Here is a 16,636-nt window from a genome sequence, read left to right as displayed (position 1 = left end):
AAAATATCCACTAAATGAGGGAATAATATGTGTGAGGGTACCCCAGAAGAGTTCCAAATGTGTGTAGGTAGAATATATATCCCACGGGGGTAAAATTGAAAAAAGTTGAACATAAATTTTTATTTGGACTTAGTCATTTTTCTGCCGTTTATCAGACTTTCAGATAGGGCAAATGTCAGTGAGCGTTCCGATTTCAGCTCCAGAGCGATTCGCCCAATTAGTCCTTGATATTTAGTCGTTTTCAACCAATTTTCTGGATTTTTGAAAAATTCACTTTTTTGTGAAAATATCCACTAAATGAGGGAATAATATGTGTGAGGGTAGCCCAGGAGAGTTCCAAATGTGTGTGGGTAGAATATATATCCCACGGGGGTAAAATTGAAAAAAGTTGAAAAATTTTTTTTTTTTGGACTTAGTCATTTTTCCGGCGTTTATCAGACTTTCAGATAGGGCAAATGTCAGTGAGCGTTCCGATTTCAGTTCCAGAGCGATTCGCCCAATGAGTCCTTGATATTTATTCATTTTCAGCCAATTTTCTGGATTTTTGAAAAATTAACTTTTTTGTGAAAATATCCACTAAATGAGGGAATAATATGTGTGAGGGTAGCCCAGGAGAGTTCCAAATGTGTGTGGGTAGAATATATATCCCACGGGGGTAAAATTGAAAAAAGTTGAAAAATTTTTTTTTTTTGGACTTAGTCATTTTTCCGGCGTTTATCAGACTTTCAGACAGGGCAAATGTCAGTGAGCGTTCCGATTTCAGTTCCAGACAAATTCGCCCAATGAGTCCTTGATATTTAGTCGTTTTCAGCCAATATATTGGATTTTTGAAAAATTCACTTTTTTGTGAAAATATCCACTAAATGAGGGAATAATATGTGTGAGGGTACCCCAGGAGAGTTCCAAATGTGTGTGGGTAGAATATATATCCCACGGGGGTAAAATTGAAAAAAGTTGAAAAAAAATTTTTTTTTGGACTTAGTCATTTTTCCGGCGTTTATCAGACTTTCAGATAGGGCAAATGTCAGTGAGCGTTCCGATTTCAGTTCCAGAGCGATTCGCCCAATGAGTCCTTGATATTTAGTCGTTTTCAGCCAAATTTCTGGATTTTTGAAAAATTCACTTTTTTGTGAAAATATCCACTAAATGAGGGAATAATATGTGTGAGGTAGCCCAGGAGAGTTCCAAATGTGTGTGGGTAGAATATATATCCCACGGGGGTAAAATTGAAAAAAGTTGAAAAACTTTTTTTTTTTGGACTTAGTCATTTTTCCGGCGTTTATCAGACTTTCAGATAGGGCAAATGTCAGTGAGCGTTCCGATTTCAGTTCCAGAGCGATTCGCCCAATGAGTCTTGATATTTCGTCGTTTTCAGCCAATATTTTGGATTTTTGAAAATTTCTCTTTTTTGTGAAAATATCCACTAAATGAGGGAATAATATGTGTGAGGGTACCCCAGGAGTGTTCCAAATGTGTGTGGGTAGAATGTATATCCCACGGGGGTAAAATTGAAAAAAGTTTAAAAAATTTTTTTTTTGGACTTAGTCATTTTTCCGGCGTTTATCAGACTTTCAGATAGGGCAAATGTCAGTGAGCATTCCGATTTCAGTTCCAGAGCGATTCGCCCAATTAGTCCTTGATATTTAGTCGTTTTCAACCAATTTTCTGGATTTTTGAAAAATTCACTTTTTTGTGAAAATATCCACTAAATGAGGGAATAATATGTGTGAGGGTAGCCCAGGAGAGTTCCAAATGTGTGTGGGTAGAATATATATCCCACGGGGGTAAAATTGAAAAAAGTTGAAAAATTTTTTTTTTTTGGACTTAGTCATTTTTCCGGCGTTTATCAGACTTTCAGATAGGGCAAATGTCAGTGAGCGTTCCGATTTCAGTTCCAGAGCGATTCGCCCAATGAGTCCTTGATATTTATTCATTTTCAGCCAATTTTCTGGATTTTTGAAAAATTAACTTTTTTGTGAAAATATCCACTAAATGAGGGAATAATATGTGTGAGGGTACCCCAGAAGAGTTCCAAATGTGTGTAGGTAGAATATATATCCCACGGGGGTAAAATTGAAAAAAGTTGAACATAAATTTTTATTTGGACTTAGTCATTTTTCTGCCGTTTATCAGACTTTCAGATAGGGCAAATGTCAGTGAGCGTTCCGATTTCAGCTCCAGAGCGATTCGCCCAATTAGTCCTTGATATTTAGTCGTTTTCAACCAATTTTCTGGATTTTTGAAAAATTCACTTTTTTGTGAAAATATCCACTAAATGAGGGAATAATATGTGTGAGGGTAGCCCAGGAGAGTTCCAAATGTGTGTGGGTAGAATATATATCCCACGGGGGTAAAATTGAAAAAAGTTGAAAAATTTTTTTTTTTTGGACTTAGTCATTTTTCCGGCGTTTATCAGACTTTCAGATAGGGCAAATGTCAGTGAGCGTTCCGATTTCAGTTCCAGAGCGATTCGCCCAATGAGTCCTTGATATTTATTCATTTTCAGCCAATTTTCTGGATTTTTGAAAAATTAACTTTTTTGTGAAAATATCCACTAAATGAGGGAATAATATGTGTGAGGGTAGCCCAGGAGAGTTCCAAATGTGTGTGGGTAGAATATATATCCCACGGGGGTAAAATTGAAAAAAGTTGAAAAATTTTTTTTTTTTGGACTTAGTCATTTTTCCGGCGTTTATCAGACTTTCAGACAGGGCAAATGTCAGTGAGCGTTCCGATTTCAGTTCCAGACAAATTCGCCCAATGAGTCCTTGATATTTAGTCGTTTTCAGCCAATATATTGGATTTTTGAAAAATTCACTTTTTTGTGAAAATATCCACTAAATGAGGGAATAATATGTGTGAGGGTACCCCAGGAGAGTTCCAAATGTGTGTGGGTAGAATATATATCCCACGGGGGTAAAATTGAAAAAAGTTGAAAAAAAATTTTTTTTTGGACTTAGTCATTTTTCCGGCGTTTATCAGACTTTCAGATAGGGCAAATGTCAGTGAGCGTTCCGATTTCAGTTCCAGAGCGATTCGCCCAATGAGTCCTTGATATTTAGTCGTTTTCAGCCAAATTTCTGGATTTTTGAAAAATTCACTTTTTTGTGAAAATATCCACTAAATGAGGGAATAATATGTGTGAGGTAGCCCAGGAGAGTTCCAAATGTGTGTGGGTAGAATATATATCCCACGGGGGTAAAATTGAAAAAAGTTGAAAAACTTTTTTTTTTTGGACTTAGTCATTTTTCCGGCGTTTATCAGACTTTCAGATAGGGCAAATGTCAGTGAGCGTTCCGATTTCAGTTCCAGAGCGATTCGCCCAATGAGTCTTGATATTTCGTCGTTTTCAGCCAATATTTTGGATTTTTGAAAATTTCTCTTTTTTGTGAAAATATCCACTAAATGAGGGAATAATATGTGTGAGGGTACCCCAGGAGTGTTCCAAATGTGTGTGGGTAGAATGTATATCCCACGGGGGTAAAATTGAAAAAAGTTTAAAAAATTTTTTTTTTGGACTTAGTCATTTTTCCGGCGTTTATCAGACTTTCAGATAGGGCAAATGTCAGTGAGCATTCCGATTTCAGTTCCAGAGCGATTCGCCCAATTAGTCCTTGATATTTAGTCGTTTTCAACCAATTTTCTGGATTTTTGAAAAATTCACTTTTTTGTGAAAATATCCACTAAATGAGGGAATAATATGTGTGAGGGTAGCCCAGGAGAGTTCCAAATGTGTGTGGGTAGAATATATATCCCACGGGGGTAAAATTGAAAAAAGTTGAAAAATTTTTTTTTTTTGGACTTAGTCATTTTTCCGGCGTTTATCAGACTTTCAGATAGGGCAAATGTCAGTGAGCGTTCCGATTTCAGTTCCAGACAAATTCGCCCAATGAGTCCTTGATATTTAGTCGTTTTCAGCCAATTTTCTGGATTTTTGAAAAATTCACTTTTTTGTGAAAATATCCACTAAATGAGGGAATAATATGTGTGAGGGTAGCCCAGGAGAGTTCCAAATGTGTGTGGGTAGAATATATATCCCACGGGGGTAAAATTGAAAAAAGTTGAAAAAAAATTTTTTTTTGGACTTAGTCATTTTTCCGGCGTTTATCAGACTTTCAGATAGGGCAAATGTCAGTGAGCGTTCCGATTTCAGTTCCAGAGCGATTCGCCCAATGAGACCTTGATATTTAGTCGTTTTCAGCCAATTTTCTGGATTTTTGAAAAATTCAGTTTTTTGTGAAAATATCCACTAAATGAGGGAATAATATGTGTGAGGGTAGCCCAGGACAGTTCCAAATGTGTGTGGGTAGAATATATATCCCACGGGGGTAAAATTGAAAAAAGTTGAAAAATTTTTTTTTTTTGGACTTAGTCATTTTTCCGCGTTTATCAGACTTTCAGATAGGGCAAATGTCAGTGAGCGTTCCGATTTCAGTTCCACAGCGATTCGCCCAATTAGTCCTTGATATTTAGTAGTTTTCAACCAATTTTCTGGATTTTTGAAAAATGCACTTTTTTGTGAAAATATCCACTAAATGAGGGAATAATATGTGTGAGGGTACCCCAGGAGAGTTCCAAATGTGTGTGGGTAGAATATATATCCCACGGGGTAAAACTGAAAAAAGTTGAAAAAAAATTTTTTTTTGGACTTAGTCATTTTTCCGGCGTTTATCAGACTTTCAGATAGGGCAAATGTCAGTGAGTGTTCCGATTTCAGTTCCAGAGCAATTCGCCCAATGAGTCCTTGATATTTAGTCATTTTCAGCCAATATTTTGGATTTCTGAAAAATTCACTTTTTTGTGAAAATATCCACTAAATGAGGGAATAATATGTGTGAGGGTACCCCAGAAGAGTTCCAAATGTGTGTGGGTAGAATATATATCCCACGGGGGTAAAATTCAAAAAATTTGAAAAAAATTTTTTTTTTGGACTTAGTCATTTTTCCGCCGTTTATCAGACTTTCAGATAGGGCAAATATCAGTGAGCGTTCCGATTTCAGTTCCAGAGCGATTCGCCCAATTAGTAATTGATATTTAGTCGTTTTCAACCAATTTTCTGGATTTTTGAAAAATGCACTTTTTTGTGAAAATATCCACTAAATGAGGGAATAATATGTGTGAGGGTAGCCCAGAAGAGTTCCAAATGTGTGTGGGTAGAATATATATCCCACGGGGGTAAAATTGAAAAAAGTTGAACATAAATTTTTATTTGGACTTAGTCATTTTTCTGCCGTTTATCAGACTTTCAGATAGGGCAAATGTCAGTGAGCGTTCCGATTTCAGCTCCAGAGCGATTCGCCCAATTAGTCCTTGATATTTAGTCGTTTTCAACCAATTTTCTGGATTTTTGAAAAATTCACTTTTTTGTGAAAATATCCACTAAATGAGGGAATAATATGTGTGAGGGTACCCCAGGAGAGTTCCAAATGTGTGTGGGTAGAATATATATCCCACGGGGGTAAAATTGAAAAAAGTGGAAAAAATTTTTTTTTGGACTTAGTCATTTTTCCGGCGTTTATCAGACTTTCAGATAGGGCAAATGTCAGTGAGCGTTCCGATTTCAGTTCCAGAGCGATTCGCCCAATGAGTCCTTGATATTTAGTCGTTTTCAGCCAAATTTCTGGATTTTTGAAAAATTCACTTTTTTGTGAAAATATCCACTAAATGAGGGAATAATATGTGTGAGGTAGCCGAGGAGAGTTCCAAATGTGTGTGGGTAGAATATATATCCCACGGGGGTAAAATTGAAAAAAGTTGAAAAACTTTTTTTTTTTGGACTTAGTCATTTTTCCGGCGTTTATCAGACTTTCAGATAGGGCAAATGTCAGTGAGCGTTCCGATTTCAGTTCCAGAGCAATTTGCCCAATTAGTCCTTGATATTTAGTCATTTTCAGCCAATTTTCTGGATTTTTGAAAAATTCACTTTTTTGTGAAAATATCCACTAAATGAGGGAATAATATGTGTGAGGGTAGCCCAGGAGAGTTCCAAATGTGTGTGGGTAGAATATATATCCCACGGGGGTAAAATTGAAAAAAGTTGAAAAAAAATTTTTTTGGACTTAGTCATTTTTCCGGCGTTTATCAGACTTTCAGATAGGACAAATGTCAGTGAGCGTTCCGATTTCAGTTCCAGAGCGATTCGCCCAATGAGTCTTGATATTTCGTCGTTTTCAGCCAATATTTTGGATTTTTGAAAATTTCTCTTTTTTGTGAAAATATCCACTAAATGAGGGAATAATATGTGTGAGGGTACCCCAGGAGTGTTCCAAATGTGTGTGGGTAGAATGTATATCCCACGGGGGTAAAATTGAAAAAAGTTAAAAAAATTTTTTTTTTGGACTTAGTCATTTTTCCGGCGTTTATCAGACTTTCAGATAGGGCAAATGTCAGTGAGCATTCCGATTTCAGTTCCAGAGCGATTCGCCCAATTAGTCCTTGATATTTAGTCGTTTTCAACCAATTTTCTGGATTTTTGAAAAATGCACTTTTTTGTGAAAATATCCACTAAATGAGGGAATAATATGTGTGAGGGTAGCCCAGGAGAGTTCCAAATGTGTGTGGGTAGAATATATATCCCACGGGGGTAAAATTGAAAAAAGTTGAAAAATTTTTTTTTTTTGGACTTAGTCATTTTTCCGGCGTTTATCAGACTTTCAGATAGGGCAAATGTCAGTGAGCGTTCCGATTTCAGTTCCAGAGCGATTCGCCCAATGAGTCCTTGATATTTATTCATTTTCAGCCAATTTTCTGGATTTTTGAAAAATTAACTTTTTTGTGAAAATATCCACTAAATGAGGGAATAATATGTGTGAGGGTACCCCAGAAGAGTTCCAAATGTGTGTAGGTAGAATATATATCCCACGGGGGTAAAATTGAAAAAAGTTGAACATAAATTTTTATTTGGACTTAGTCATTTTTCTGCCGTTTATCAGACTTTCAGATAGGGCAAATGTCAGTGAGCGTTCCGATTTCAGCTCCAGAGCGATTCGCCCAATTAGTCCTTGATATTTAGTCGTTTTCAACCAATTTTCTGGATTTTTGAAAAATTCACTTTTTTGTGAAAATATCCACTAAATGAGGGAATAATATGTGTGAGGGTAGCCCAGGAGAGTTCCAAATGTGTGTGGGTAGAATATATATCCCACGGGGGTAAAATTGAAAAAAGTTGAAAAATTTTTTTTTTTTGGACTTAGTCATTTTTCCGGCGTTTATCAGACTTTCAGATAGGGCAAATGTCAGTGAGCATTCCGATTTCAGTTCCAGAGCGATTCGCCCAATGAGTCCTTGATATTTATTCATTTTCAGCCAATTTTCTGGATTTTTGAAAAATTAACTTTTTTGTGAAAATATCCACTAAATGAGGGAATAATATGTGTGAGGGTAGCCCAGGAGAGTTCCAAATGTGTGTGGGTAGAATATATATCCCACGGGGGTAAAATTGAAAAAAGTTGAAAAATTTTTTTTTTTTGGACTTAGTCATTTTTCCGGCGTTTATCAGACTTTCAGACAGGGCAAATGTCAGTGAGCGTTCCGATTTCAGTTCCAGACAAATTCGCCCAATGAGTCCTTGATATTTAGTCGTTTTCAGCCAATATATTGGATTTTTGAAAAATTCACTTTTTTGTGAAAATATCCACTAAATGAGGGAATAATATGAGTGAGGGTACCCCAGGAGAGTTCCAAATGTGTGTGGGTAGAATATATATCCCACGGGGGTAAAATTGAAAAAAGTTGAAAAATTTTTTTTTTTTGGACTTAGTCATTTTTCCGCGTTTATCAGACTTTCAGATAGGGCAAATGTCAGTGAGCGTTCCGATTTCAGTTCCACAGCGATTCGCCCAATTAGTCCTTGATATTTAGTAGTTTTCAACCAATTTTCTGGATTTTTGAAAAATGCACTTTTTTGTGAAAATATCCACTAAATGAGGGAATAATATGTGTGAGGGTACCCCAGGAGAGTTCCAAATGTGTGTGGGTAGAATATATATCCCACGGGGTAAAACTGAAAAAAGTTGAAAAAAATTTTTTTTTTGGACTTAGTCATTTTTCCGGCGTTTATCAGACTTTCAGATAGGGCAAATGTCAGTGAGTGTTCCGATTTCAGTTCCAGAGCAATTCGCCCAATGAGTCCTTGATATTTAGTCATTTTCAGCCAATATTTTGGATTTTTGAAAAATTCACTTTTTTGTGAAAATATCCACTAAATGAGGGAATAATATGTGTGAGGGTACCCCAGGAGAGTTCCAAATGTGTGTGGGTAGAATATATATCCCACGGGGGTAAAATTCAAAAAATTTGAAAAAAAATTTTTTTTTGGACTTAGTCATTTTTCCGCCGTTTATCAGACTTTCAGATAGGGAAAATGTCAGTGAGCGTTCCGATTTCAGTTCCAGAGCGATTCGCCCAATTAGTAATTGATATTTAGTCGTTTTCAACCAATTTTCTGGATTTTTGAAAAATGCACTTTTTTGTGAAAATATCCACTAAATGAGGGAATAATATGTGTGAGGGTAGCCCAGGAGAGTTCCAAATGTGTGTGGGTAGAATATATATCCCACGGGGGTAAAATTGAAAAAAGTTGAAAATTTTTTTTTTTTTGGACTTAGTCATTTTTCCGGCGTTTATCAGACTTTCAGATAGGGCAAATGTCAGTGAGCGTTCCGATTTCAGTTCCAGAGCGATTCGCCCAATGAGTCCTTGATATTTAGTCGTTTTCAGCCAATTTTCTGGATTTTTGAAAAATTAACTTTTTTGTGAAAATATCCACTAAATGAGGGAATAATATGTGTGAGAGTACCCCAGAAGAGTTCCAAATGTGTGTGGGTAGAATATATATCTCACGGGGTAAAACTGAAAAAATTTGAAAAAATTTTTTTTTTTGTACTTAGTCATTTTTCTGGCGTTTATCAGACTTTCAGATAGGGCAAATGTCAGTGAGCGTTCCGATTTCAGTTCCAGAGCGATTCGCCCAATGAGTCCTTGATATGTAGTCGTTTTCAGCCAATATTTTGGATTTTTGAAAAATTCACTTTTTTGTGAAAATATCCACTAAATGAGGGAATAATATGTGTGAGGGTACCCCAGGAGAGTTCCAAATGTGTGTGGGTAGAATATATATCCCACGGGGGTAAAATTGAAAAAAGTTTAAAAAATTTTTTTTTTGGACTTAGTCATTTTTCCGGCGTTTATCAGACTTTCAGATAGGGCAAATGTCAGTGAGCGTTCCGATTTCAGTTCCAGAGCGATTCGCCCAATGAGTCCTTGATATTTAGTCGTTTTCAGCCAATTTTCTGGATTTTTGAAAAATTAACTTTTTTGTGAAAATATCCACTAAATGAGGGAATAATATGTGTGAGGGTACCCCAGAAGAGTTCCAAATGTGTGTGGGTAGAATATATATCTCACGGGGTAAAACTGAAAAAAGTTGAAAAAAATTTTTTTTTTGGACTTAGTCATTTTTCCGGCGTTTATCAGACTTTCAGATAGGGCAAATGTCTGTGAGCGTTCCGATTTCAGTTCCAGAGCGATTCGGCCAATGAGTCTTGATATTTAGTCGTTTTCAGCCAATATTTTGGATTTTTGAAAATTTCTCTTTTTTGTGAAAATATCCACTAAATGAGGGAATAATATGTGTGAGGGTACCCCAGGAGAGCTCCAAATGTGTGTGGGTAGAATATATATCTCACGGGGTAAAACTGAAAAAATTTGAAAAAATTTTTTTTTTTGTACTTAGTCATTTTTCTGGCGTTTATCAGACTTTCAGATAGGGCAAATGTCAGTGAGCGTTCCGATTTCAGTTCCAGAGCGATTCGCCCAATGAGTCCTTGATATTTAGTCGTTTTCAGCCAATTTTCTGGATTTTTGAAAAATTCACTTTTTTGTGAAAATATCCACTAAATGAGGGAATAATATGTGTGAGGGTAGCCCAGGAGAGTTCCAAATGTGTGTGGGTAGAATATATATCCCACGGGGGTAAAATTGAAAAAAGTTTAAAAAATTTTTTTTTTTGGACTTAGTCATTTTTCCGGCGTTTATCAGACTTTCAGATAGGGCAAATGTCAGTGAGCATTCCGATTTCAGTTCCAGAGCAATTCGCCCAATGAGTCCTTGATATTTAGTCGTTTTCAGCCAATATTTTGGATTTTTGAAAAATTCACTTTTTTGTGAAAATATCCACTAAATGAGGGAATAATATGTGTGAGGGTACCCCAGGAGTGTTCCAAATGTGTGTGGGTAGAATATATATCCCACGGGGGTAAAATTGAAAAAAAGTTGAATAAAATTTTTTTTTGGACTTAGTCATTTTTCTGGTGTTTATCAGACTTTCAGATAGGGCAAATGTCAGTGAGCGTTCCGATTTCAGTTCCAGAGCCGTTCGCCCAATTAGTCCTTGATATTTAGTTGTTTTCAGCCAATTTTCTGGATTTTGGAAAAATTCACTTTTTTGTGAAAATATCCACTAAATGCGGGAATAATATGTGTGAGGGTAGCCCAGGAGAGTTCCAAATGTGTGTGGGTAGAATATATATCCCACGTGGGTAAAATTGAAAAAAGTTTTAAAATTTTTTTTTTATGACTTAGTCATTTTTCCGGCGTTTATCAGACTTTCAGATAGGGCAAATGTCAGTGAGTGTTCCGATTTCAGCTCCAGAGCGATTCGCCCAATGAGTCCTTGATATTTAGTCGTTTTCAGCCAATATTTTGGATTTTTGAAAAATTCACTTTTTTTGTGAAAATATCCACTAAATGAGGGAATATGTGTGAGGGTACCCCAGGAGAGTTCCAAATGTGTGTGGGTAGAATATATATCTCACGGGGTAAAACTGAAAAAATTTGAAAAAAATTTTTTTTTGGACTTAGTCATTTTTCCGGCGTTTATCAGACTTTCAGATAGGGCAAATGTCAGTGAGCGTTCCGATTTCAGTTCCAGAGCAATTCGCCCAATGAGTCCTTGATATGTAGTCGTTTTCAGCCAATATTTTGGATTTTTGAAAAATTCACTTTTTTGTGAAAATATCCACTAAATGAGGGAAAAATATGTGTGAGGGTACCCCAGGAGAGTTCCAAATGTGTGTGGGTAGAATATATATCCCACGGGGGTAAAATTGAAAAAAGTTTAAAAAATTTTTTTTTTGGACTTAGTCATTTTTCCGGCGTTTATCAGACTTTCAGATAGGGCAAATGTCAGTGAGCGTTCCGATTTCAGTTCCAGAGCGATTCTCCCAATGAGTCCTTGATATTTAGTCATTTTCAGCCAATTTTCTGGATTTTTGAAAAATTAACTTTTTTGTGAAAATATCCACTAAATGAGGGAATAATATGTGTGAGGGTACCCCAGAAGAGTTCCAAATGTGTGTGGGTAGAATATATATCCCACGGGGGTAAAATTGAAAAAAGTTGAAAAAAAATTTTTTTTTGGACTTAGTCATTTTTCTGGTGTTTATCAGACTTTCAGATAGGGCAAATGTCAGTGAGCGTTCCGATTTCAGTTCCAGAGCCGTTCGCCCAATTAGTCCTTGATATTTAGTCGTTTTCAGCCAATTTTCTGGATTTTTGAAAAATTTACTTTTTTGTGAAAATATCCACTAAATGAGGGAATAATATGTGTGAGGGTACCCCAGAAGAGTTCCAAATGTGTTTGGGTAGAATATATATCTCACGGGGTAAAACTGAAAAAATTTGAAAAATTTTTTTTTTTTGTACTTAGTCATTTTTCTGGCGTTTATCAGACTTTCAGATAGGGCAAATGTCAGTGAGCGTTCCAATTTCAGTTCCAGAGCGATTCGCCCAATGAGTCCTTGATATTTAGTCGTTTTCAGCCAATTTTCTGGATTTTTGAAAAATTCACTTTTTTGTGAAAATATCCACTAAATGAGGGAATAATATGTGTGAGGGTAGCCCAGGAGAGTTCCAAATGTGTGTGGGTAGAATATATATCCCACGGGGGTAAAATTGAAAAAAGTTGAAAAAAATTTTTTTTTTTGGACTTAGTCATTTTTCCGGCGTTTATCAGACTTTCAGACAGGGCAAATGTCAGTGAGCGTTCCGATTTCAGTTCCAGACAAATTCGCCCAATGAGTCCTTGATATTTAGTCGTTTTCAGCCAATATATTGGATTTTTGAAAAATTCACTTTTTTGTGAAAATATCCACTAAATGAGGGAATAATATGAGTGAGGGTACCCCAGGAGAGTTCCAAATGTGTGTGGGTAGAATATATATCCCACGGGGGTAAAATTGAAAAAAGTTGAAAAATTTTTTTTTTTTGGACTTAGTCATTTTTCCGCGTTTATCAGACTTTCAGATAGGGCAAATGTCAGTGAGCGTTCCGATTTCAGTTCCACAGCGATTCGCCCAATTAGTCCTTGATATTTAGTAGTTTTCAACCAATTTTCTGGATTTTTGAAAAATGCACTTTTTTGTGAAAATATCCACTAAATGAGGGAATAATATGTGTGAGGGTACCCCAGGAGAGTTCCAAATGTGTGTGGGTAGAATATATATCCCACGGGGTAAAACTGAAAAAAGTTGAAAAAAATTTTTTTTTTGGACTTAGTCATTTTTCCGGCGTTTATCAGACTTTCAGATAGGGCAAATGTCAGTGAGTGTTCCGATTTCAGTTCCAGAGCAATTCGCCCAATGAGTCCTTGATATTTAGTCATTTTCAGCCAATATTTTGGATTTTTGAAAAATTCACTTTTTTGTGAAAATATCCACTAAATGAGGGAATAATATGTGTGAGGGTACCCCAGGAGAGTTCCAAATGTGTGTGGGTAGAATATATATCCCACGGGGGTAAAATTCAAAAAATTTGAAAAAAAATTTTTTTTTGGACTTAGTCATTTTTCCGCCGTTTATCAGACTTTCAGATAGGGCAAATGTCAGTGAGCGTTCCGATTTCAGTTCCAGAGCGATTCGCCCAATTAGTAATTGATATTTGGTCGTTTTCAACCAATTTTCTGGATTTTTGAAAAATGCACTTTTTTGTGAAAATATCCACTAAATGAGGGAATAATATGTGTGAGGGTAGCCCAGGAGAGTTCCAAATGTGTGTGGGTAGAATATATATCCCACGGGGGTAAAATTGAAAAAAGTTGAAAAAATTTTTTTTTTTGGACTTAGTCATTTTTCTGGCGTTTATCAGACTTTCAGATAGGGCAAATGTCAGTGAGCGTTCCGATTTCAGTTCCAGAGCGATTCGCCCAATGAGTCCTTGATATGTAGTCGTTTTCAGCCAATATTTTGGATTTTTGAAAAATTCACTTTTTTGTGAAAATATCCACTAAATGAGGGAATAATATGTGTGAGGGTACCCCAGGAGAGTTCCAAATGTGTGTGGGTAGAATATATATCTCACGGGGTAAAACTGAAAAAATTTGAAAAAATTTTTTTTTTTGTACTTAGTCATTTTTCTGGCGTTTATCAGACTTTCAGATAGGGCAAATGTCAGTGAGCGTTCCGATTTCAGTTCCAGAGCGATTCGCCCAATGAGTCCTTGATATTTAGTCGTTTTCAGCCAATTTTCTGGATTTTTGAAAAATTCACTTTTTTGTGAAAATATCCACTAAATGAGGGAATAATATGTGTGAGGGTAGCCCAGGAGAGTTCCAAATGTGTGTGGGTAGAATATATATCCCACGGGGGTAAAATTGAAAAAAGTTTAAAAAATTTTTTTTTTTGGACTTAGTCATTTTTCCGGCGTTTATCAGACTTTCAGATAGGGCAAATGTCAGTGAGCATTCCGATTTCAGTTCCAGAGCAATTCGCCCAATGAGTCCTTGATATTTAGTCGTTTTCAGCCAATATTTTGGATTTTTGAAAAATTCACTTTTTTGTGAAAATATCCACTAAATGAGGGAATAATATGTGTGAGGGTACCCCAGGAGTGTTCCAAATGTGTGTGGGTAGAATATATATCCCACGGGGGTAAAATTGAAAAAAAGTTGAATAAAATTTTTTTTTGGACTTAGTCATTTTTCTGGTGTTTATCAGACTTTCAGATAGGGCAAATGTCAGTGAGCGTTCCGATTTCAGTTCCAGAGCCGTTCGCCCAATTAGTCCTTGATATTTAGTTGTTTTCAGCCAATTTTCTGGATTTTGGAAAAATTCACTTTTTTGTGAAAATATCCACTAAATGCGGGAATAATATGTGTGAGGGTAGCCCAGGAGAGTTCCAAATGTGTGTGGGTAGAATATATATCCCACGTGGGTAAAATTGAAAAAAGTTTTAAAATTTTTTTTTTATGACTTAGTCATTTTTCCGGCGTTTATCAGACTTTCAGATAGGGCAAATGTCAGTGAGTGTTCCGATTTCAGCTCCAGAGCGATTCGCCCAATGAGTCCTTGATATTTAGTCGTTTTCAGCCAATATTTTGGATTTTTGAAAAATTCACTTTTTTTGTGAAAATATCCACTAAATGAGGGAATATGTGTGAGGGTACCCCAGGAGAGTTCCAAATGTGTGTGGGTAGAATATATATCTCACGGGGTAAAACTGAAAAAATTTGAAAAAAATTTTTTTTTGGACTTAGTCATTTTTCCGGCGTTTATCAGACTTTCAGATAGGGCAAATGTCAGTGAGCGTTCCGATTTCAGTTCCAGAGCAATTCGCCCAATGAGTCCTTGATATGTAGTCGTTTTCAGCCAATATTTTGGATTTTTGAAAAATTCACTTTTTTGTGAAAATATCCACTAAATGAGGGAAAAATATGTGTGAGGGTACCCCAGGAGAGTTCCAAATGTGTGTGGGTAGAATATATATCCCACGGGGGTAAAATTGAAAAAAGTTTAAAAAATTTTTTTTTTGGACTTAGTCATTTTTCCGGCGTTTATCAGACTTTCAGATAGGGCAAATGTCAGTGAGCGTTCCGATTTCAGTTCCAGAGCGATTCTCCCAATGAGTCCTTGATATTTAGTCATTTTCAGCCAATTTTCTGGATTTTTGAAAAATTAACTTTTTTGTGAAAATATCCACTAAATGAGGGAATAATATGTGTGAGGGTACCCCAGAAGAGTTCCAAATGTGTGTGGGTAGAATATATATCCCACGGGGGTAAAATTGAAAAAAGTTGAAAAAAAATTTTTTTTTGGACTTAGTCATTTTTCTGGTGTTTATCAGACTTTCAGATAGGGCAAATGTCAGTGAGCGTTCCGATTTCAGTTCCAGAGCCGTTCGCCCAATTAGTCCTTGATATTTAGTCGTTTTCAGCCAATTTTCTGGATTTTTGAAAAATTTACTTTTTTGTGAAAATATCCACTAAATGAGGGAATAATATGTGTGAGGGTACCCCAGAAGAGTTCCAAATGTGTTTGGGTAGAATATATATCTCACGGGGTAAAACTGAAAAAATTTGAAAAATTTTTTTTTTTTGTACTTAGTCATTTTTCTGGCGTTTATCAGACTTTCAGATAGGGCAAATGTCAGTGAGCGTTCCAATTTCAGTTCCAGAGCGATTCGCCCAATGAGTCCTTGATATTTAGTCGTTTTCAGCCAATTTTCTGGATTTTTGAAAAATTCACTTTTTTGTGAAAATATCCACTAAATGAGGGAATAATATGTGTGAGGGTAGCCCAGGAGAGTTCCAAATGTGTGTGGGTAGAATATATATCCCACGGGGGTAAAATTGAAAAAAGTTGAAAAAAATTTTTTTTTTTGGACTTAGTCATTTTTCCGGCGTTTATCAGACTTTCAGAGAGGGCAAATGTCAGTGAGCGTTCCGATTTCAGTTCCAGAGCAATTCGCCCAATGAGTCCTTGATATTTAGTCGTTTTCAGCCAATATTTTGGATTTTTGAAAAATTCACTTTTTTGTGAAAATATCCACTAAATGAGGGAATAATATGTGTGAGGGTACCCCAGAAGAGTTCCAAATGTGTGTGGGTAGAATATATATCCCACGGGGGTAAAATTGAAAAAGGTTGAAAAAATTTTTTTTTTGGACTTAGTCATTTTTCCAGCGTTTATCAGACTTTCAGATAGGGCAAATGTCAGTGAGCGTTCCGATTTCAGTTCCAGAGCAATTCGCCCAATGAGTCCTTGATATGTAGTCGTTTTCAGCCAATATTTTGGATTTTTGAAAAATTCACTTTTTTGTGAAAATATCCACTAAATGAGGGAATAATATGTGTGAGAGTACCCCAGAAGAGTTCCAAATGTGTTTGGGTAGAATATATATCTCACGGGGTAAAACTGAAAAAATTTGAAAAATTTTTTTTTTTTTGTACTTAGTCATTTTTCTGGCGTTTATCAGACTTTCAGATAGGGCAAATGTCAGTGAGCGTTCCGATTTCAGTTCCAGAGCGATTCGCCCAATGAGTCCTTGATATTTAGTCGTTTTCAGCCAATTTTCTGGATTTTTGAAAAATTCACTTTTTTGTGAAAATATCCACTAAATGAGGGAATAATATGTGTGAGGGTAGCCCAGGAGAGTTCCAAATGTGTGTGGGTAGAATATATATCCCACGGGGGTAAAATTGAAAAAAGTTGAAAAAAATTTTTTTTTTTGGACTTAGTCATTTTTCCGGCGTTTATCAGACTTTCAGAGAGGGCAAATGTCAGTGAGCGTTCCGATTTCAGTTCCAGAGCAATTCGCCCAATGAGTCCTTGATATTTAGTCGTTTTCAGCCAATATTTTGGAT

This window comes from Phyllobates terribilis, unplaced genomic scaffold (assembly GCF_046119375.1).
Source record: "Phyllobates terribilis strain yellow unplaced genomic scaffold, ASM4611937v1 Scaffold_9__5_contigs__length_417890890, whole genome shotgun sequence".
NCBI classification, from domain to species: Eukaryota; Metazoa; Chordata; class Amphibia; order Anura; family Dendrobatidae; genus Phyllobates; species Phyllobates terribilis.
The sequence above is the reverse complement of the archived record's forward strand: the minus strand, read 5'-3'. Positions refer to the sequence as shown.